Raw genomic sequence first — 7,082 nt, forward strand, 5'->3', positions numbered from 1 at the left:
ATTCTTAATCTTGATAACCCTAAGTGTGTATGAAGGTAAACACCTCTAGATCTTATAAGAGATTCAACACACAGCACATCAAAAACCTATAAAACGTAGCTAGGGTTTTTCCTTTTATACTTGGAGTAAAACATAAAACCCTACACGTCAAATAGGCTTGGGCTAAATTGAAAATTCTGTAGAAAAATAAATCAACACGAGATTCGATCGATCGGGTCTGATTTTCAATCGATCAAGTCTTGCAAATTTAGTTCAAAAAATTCTACAATCACTCAATTCCAATTTTAAAAGTAAACACTCTTTAACAAGTCTAAACCTTGACTCTATGTTTTGATTATGGTTTGCCAACACATTACAAATTGAAGTTCTAATACATTTAGGTCCTAATGTTTTAGAACCTAACAGAAGCCTTTTTTTTTTTCCAAATATATATATATATATATATCATCATGCATAAGTTTCCAGACTAGAGGTATTTAGCTGTCCCTCATTTAGGTGAGTACAAATCCCATCAAAATATGGTCAGATAAATTTAAATTGTGTACTACAAAGCTTCATCAGGTGACTTCTAAACTTGTTTAATCTAAGTTTCAACAAGGCTAAAAGCAATCCAAGGACAAAGAGCTAGAAGTGGAAGTTAGTACAAATTTTTTGACTACGGAATATTTTTGTCTTTGCAGGGAAATTAAAATACAAGTCAAGCATCATTCGGACTTTGAGTTCGCCTATGGGAGGATCTTCTAGACCCACCCCTAGAAGAGCCACCTTCTATGTCTCCTTCTTGACTTGCATAAAACCGAGATTCTTGTTGCCAGTTTTGAAATTCAAGATTTCTAATTCTCTCTTCCAAGGATCTTGCGTTGGTCTTAGTTGTTGCCATTCAATTGTCCTAAAAAGTTTCCAGAGGCAGGTGTTAAATTCATTACCATGGATTTCAAGCAAAAATCATCAAGGGAGCATCATCTTTTACCCAATTCACTTTATTGAGCACATATTAAGAAGATTGAGTGTGTGCCACAAGCTGCAAATCTCCAATCATCTGCATGCTTTCTTCCACAAGATCAACACCAACCTAAAGCACAAATCCGCAAGTTTAGAAATAACTCAATAGACAAAAATGAGGACAGAGAACTAAAGGATTTGGTAGTATACCGAGTAAGACCAAGGGACATTTGGAGAATACTCTAGCCAGTCTAGATCCATAGAGCTGAAAGATCCATTAGGATTCATTACTTCATATTGCCATGCTGGGAAATGAGGATATGTCTCAATGAATGAACTAAAAGAACCACCAGCATTGCTAGGAGGAGGACTCTCCTCTTCAGAGGATGAAGCCTAAAAATGTAACATGCAGATATCTTCACTAAAGGAAAAATAAAGAAAATAAAAGATGATGACGCATGCCATGATGCAAATTGATTTAGGAAAGAAAGAAAGATACCAATGTTCCAGAAATGTTAGCTAAGCAACCCTGCAATTGACCCTAAACAAATTCAAGATGGTCTCTTGGTGTCTTGGGAACTATGTGGCCAACCCGAGCATAAGCAATTTCATCATTAACAAAAAGGTCTGCCAACCAGATGGAAAGACAAGGATGGACATGAATCATTTCAGGAGGGTACATGTGTTGAACCTGAGCCAATACCCGATCACCAAGATACCAATATCTCCCATGGCCACATTCAAACAACACTTGACGACCATTCAACTCTTGAGCCCATGCACACTCCACATGCTCCTCACATACAAGCCAAGGATTTAAGGACATTTGAAAATCACAAAGTGCCCTAAATGAAATGAAGTCATACCCATAAGGAAAAAAACAAAACAAAAACAAGAAAACAAGAAAAAAAGAAAAAACTCACCACATCGGCTGCTAAGCCGTCAATCACCATTCACCATGCCTGCAAAGAACACTTGGGAGGTGTTGACAGATGATACTTAGGTAGCTAGCAAAGAAACCTTGGAAACATATCATCAACATCCTCTAAATGTTGTGGACCAACCCAAAAATATTCATACATCCAAAGCTAAAAATAACCTTCATAAAATACACCTAGCCAAGAATTTAAATCTCACCTGCCAAACAATGGGCGCACCTCCTAAGCTTGAAAGATTGCGCCAAGAAAGTTGAGTCATGAAGTGCAAGAGGGTTGAATAAGCCATGCCGCCATGAAGTGCAAAAGGGTTGCATAAGCTATGTTGTCCCAATCATAATTTTTTATTTGACTAATATCCCTCAAACTCTACAACTAACATAAACTCACAATGCTCCCCAAGTCTGGACATAAGAGAGTTCCAATGAAGAGAAGCATGAACATATGGGTGCTAGTTGCTATTGTCTCATACTTTTCAATGTTGGTATACAACCACATCAAGGGTGTTTTCTTACTCTTAACTCGTGGAGGCATCACCCCCAAAAGAGCCTTAATTTCCATTGATGAGATGGAATCATTAACTTCAATTCACTCACCACACAATTTCAAGCTAGTGATGGCTGAGAAGTCATAGGGTGTCAGCATCACCTCACCAATACCCAGAAAATGAAAAGTACAAGTGGTATCCCAAAATCGCTCCGACAATGCAAGAAGCAGTAAATTAATTCAACAATGATTCAAACACATGTTCGACCTAAAGAAAAAATTTTCTTTCCACACCCAGGAAAATAATACCCATAAAAATTTCTATACCCATGAAAATAATGCCTACATATACCGACAAAATTTTCGCACTTATCAAAAATGGGTTTACTCAATCATGCCTACACATCAAATTTTCATAATTTCATACCCACAAAAAAAATCAAGTTAAAATTCATCCAACAACACCTAAAGCTACATACAATGCAAAGCTTCATAAACCATCAACCTTGTCCAAACCTCATAATATCAAATAACTCAACAATTCAAAAATGCCCCAAAATAAAAAAATCAACATGACCACACAATGATTTCCAACCAAATCATACAACGTCCAAAATTCCCACAAGAGCAAACAACAACAAAATGACAATGCCCTACCATAAAGCTCTCAACAAAACATGAAATCAACAAATTTACCGACAAAAAAGCAAAAAAAATGAGCTCACCTTGAAATCTTTCTTGGATGAGTGTGGAGCATGGGTGCTTGGGTCTTGAAGGAGCCTCTTCATCATTCCATTCTAGGGATGGATGATACTTATTCCCATTGAAAGTAAGAAAGTAAGTTTGTCCATGAGAAGATGCCATGGAGATGCAAAGATGAAGGTTTTAAAATGGGTTTTGTAAGGTTGCTAAAAAACTTAAGGATCTAAAGCGATATTTTAAAGGATGGTAGAAATCAAGTTTAGAATCCTAGAAAAGTGATTTTCCAAGCAAGAAATTGTGTGGAAATGAAGAAAATGCAAAAGGAAGAAACTTGTGAATAGTAACAATGGATGAAGAAGAGAGAGTGGAGAAGAAGAAGTAAAAAAAAAAAAAAAAAAAAGATGACGACAAAAAAAAGAAAGGGGGCCAAATGAGATTGATTTTCAGGATTTATGATGGCTGAACCAATGCTCATGATGGTGATGTGCAATAATGCTCAACTTAAGTTGCTACATAACTCATGTTGGTGCTGCTGCTGGAGGCTTAAGTAGCTGCATAATTGCTGGTGTTGTTGCTTAAAGTCAAATTCTTTTTTCAGACACTATATGCTTAAATATACTACATTATTTAAGTCAAGTTCTTTTTTAGAAAGAGCATGTAATTCAGTAACTTATCACTATGTTTAGCTATTTAATTCCGTGAAATTTCAGGTCAATTGAGCCACAAGTGAAAGGAAAAGATTTACTTTGACTGTGATATTGCTTTAAGTCCTTTCTCTTTTGGGTTTGCTTTCTATTAAATTATCTCTATCTTTATCTTTTTATAATTCTTTTGTTAGCTTTGTATAGATTTTCATTATTAACATAATAAAGCATTGTATTAAAGTTACCTAATATATGTGTTAGATGAAGATGACGTTGCCAGTTTTATTTTTGTGCAGCAATTGGTTATATGATTATTTACTAAATTCAACTTTTGAATGGTGAAACTAGAGAAAGAAATTATTTAATTTATTAAGAGGAAATTTTCTTTTCTACTTCTTTGAGGAAATTAATAAGATTTTTTTTTCCCCGAAGGTGTGTGAGCTCTACACTTTTGGGAGCATATAAGTCACCATGGGAAAGGAAGAACTCAGCCAAGAGCTTGGAAACCACTTTTATTGTACTTTGAGACCACGATTTAACTTTGCCCTGTCTTGTGGTGAAAAAAGAGACTACAACACACGGTGGTGCAATGTATACAATAAATGATCATTGTCATTCATGACAAGTGGAAGCCATGTGTAATAACAAATCAAATTAGTTTTATATTTATTGGGATGTGATGTGAGTTTTCGTTATTAAAATTATTTCCTCATCTAGAAGGATTATATGGTATGGTGTAGCCAATGTTTCATATCAAAAAAGTTTACTGGGAATAACATAAACTTGATGTTATGCACAGACATAAATTGATGTACCAATTCAACACTACAATGTCATTAATATAATTGTCTTAAAGGATGAATGTCAGATGTGCCATGTGACCAATAGTTGTTCTGAGTTTTGACGCCCTTAATCTTTCTCATACAAGCTTTGATATTTTGACATGGTGGTAATGCATGCTTAATATGTATAATTATTACAGTGTAATAATTTGTATAAAATGAAAATTTTGGCATATTGGCTCTTACTTTTGTCAAACTTTATTACTTCACTTTCTTTTCTTTTCTTTGAATTTATATCAAACTTCATTACTTCAATAATCTCTTTCTTTTCTTTTCTTTTTTTCTATTTTTTTAAGGCACATGCCTCATTTTGAGAAATTAGAGAAAATACAATTATGTGTATCATTTCAATAATTTTCCCGTGCATCGCACGGGTTTGAGGCTAGTTTATATAAAAAGAGAGAGAGAGAGAGAGAGAGAGAGAGAGAGAATAAAATATACTAAAGAATTATAGAAGCTTGTTACAGTACTTAGAGCAACCACATTAGTGGTTGCAAAATATTCTGTCTATTTTACATAAAAAACCTACTTTTTCTATTTTGCACAACCAATTTTACAAAACACTCACATCAGTCCATCTATTATACACTATATTTTATATAAATAATATTTTTATATTATTTTTTTAATATTATTTTACCTACCCGTTTCTCTTTCCAATACTTCCTTTTCTTTCTTCTTCTTTCTTTTTCCTTATCTTTGCCGTTTCCTCTTTCTTTTCTTCCTCTTCTTTCTTCTTCTTTCTCTCACGGTCAAAACCTAGAAGCACCAGAGTAAGAACTCCATCAACACCACAGCCATCACAAGCACCACAACGCCTCTCCAATCCACCGATCTCCGTCAACCCAGAAGCACCATCACAAGCACTCCATCAACACCGATCTCCGTCAACCCACAAAACTGATTTCCATCAACATCGATCTTTGTCAAAACCGATCCACATCAACCCATTATCGATTTCCATCAACATCGATCCACATCACCGATCCAAATCACCTCTCCAATCCACGATCCACAATCATCGATCACCGATCCAACGACTTTGTTCTAGTGGTTGATTTTTTATGTTTGTAGTTGATTTTTTATTTTGTATATGTGGGAGTGTGTCTCAGAGGAAGGAAGAACATGATGAGGGAGGGTTAGTTTTGCAAATGTTGAAGAGAGAAAAAAAAGGAGCGAATCAGAAATTATTAAAATATTATATACACATGCTACAGTAATTGTGTATATATGCACGGTTACTGTACCTCGTGGATAAATATACAAGATTATACAAGATTTTGGAAGCATTGATGTGGAGCAATTTTGAGACAAAATGTGTAAAAGTAGTGTCTTTTTCTATTATACAAGATTTTGCATCCACTGATGTGAATGCTATGGTACTTTAGCACAATTGTAAAATTTTTTACAATTGAAAGATCAGGTAATGGGCTTTTTAGTGCTTTGATGCTAAAATATACCAACATATAGCATTTAAGAAATCGGATACTGATGCTCTAAGTCATGAAGATTTTGAAGAATTGTTACTTTTCAAATTTTAATATAATAGAATATTTTGAATAACGACTTTTAAAAAAGCATATGAACTAAGCACACTTTCTAATAATTGTGTGGGTAGATAATCATAAAATGCATGTGCATACACAATGGAATGGAAAAACTAAAAACAAAATTCCATGAGACTTAAATGATATACTTCAGCTTTTAGATATATATACATATAGATAGATATATAATTTACCAACTCAGTCTTATCGTGTTTATATACCAATAGTGTATAGATCATATGCTCATGTGAATAGAATCATTCTTCTTCACTTAATCCACTCTTCATTTTTATCTTTATTTCTGCTTCTTCTAGTTCTGACCTTCTGCTTTTGTGATTAAAACCTCTGTACACTTTTAATAGGATCCGTGGTTTAAAAGCAAAGAAGCCCATATTTAGGAGTCTCAATCATTTATATTTTACATAAGAATTGGCAAGTCCAGCCATTTCATTAAAGAAAATACAGAAAAGCTCATTAGTTTTACACACCCAAGCAAGTTGCAACTATGAACAATTAATAGAATTTACTTCTAAAAACAAAAAGATGCAATCTTATCCAAACACACCCCAAATACTAAAAAACTTTCACATATAACTTCTCAGGCAAGCTACTTATGAATTTCCTATCTAGCTTCCGGCATAGTTATAGTAACTGCATTCTCTATGTTAGATTCTTCATTTCTTAATATTGCACCTGAATTGCTGGGACTTCTTTCTATGAAGAAACCAGGCTGTTTAGGTTGGGGCAGAATTGCTTCCTCATTCGTTAACATAGAATGCACACAAGACATTATTGGCCTGTCTTCAGGATACTTTTGAACACATAGCAAACCAACTTGAATACATCTCAATTTGAGATCTTGAATGTGAATCCTCCAAACATGTATACGATAGTTCCAAGGCCTGCCCTCCTTCCACAGCAACCATGCCTAGCACAATTACAATACAGATACTCACATAATCCACAAGAAGGGAGAGAGAGAGA

The 7,082-nt window shown here is 34.5% G+C and overlaps 2 long non-coding RNA genes across 2 annotated transcripts; one reads left to right on the plus strand and one right to left on the minus strand.

Moving 5' to 3' along the window:
- Positions 1-572: 572 nt before the first annotated feature.
- LOC136062676 (uncharacterized) lies at positions 573-3,408 on the minus strand. Its single transcript, XR_010624404.1, has 5 exons — positions 1,866-3,408; positions 1,442-1,787; positions 1,153-1,335; positions 971-1,072; positions 573-889 (listed from the first exon to the last, which is right to left on the minus strand). It is a non-coding gene; the product is annotated as an uncharacterized LOC136062676 (long non-coding RNA).
- Positions 3,409-3,553: 145 nt separating this feature from the next.
- Positions 3,554-4,576, plus strand: LOC111991908 (uncharacterized). The gene is made up of 2 exons (XR_010624405.1): positions 3,554-3,848; positions 4,142-4,576. It is a non-coding gene; the product is annotated as an uncharacterized LOC111991908 (long non-coding RNA).
- The last annotated feature ends 2,506 nt before the right edge of the window (positions 4,577-7,082 follow it).

This window comes from Quercus suber, unplaced genomic scaffold, assembly GCF_002906115.3.
Source record: "Quercus suber isolate HL8 unplaced genomic scaffold, Cork oak 2.0 scaffold_438, whole genome shotgun sequence".
NCBI classification, from domain to species: domain Eukaryota; kingdom Viridiplantae; phylum Streptophyta; class Magnoliopsida; order Fagales; family Fagaceae; genus Quercus; species Quercus suber.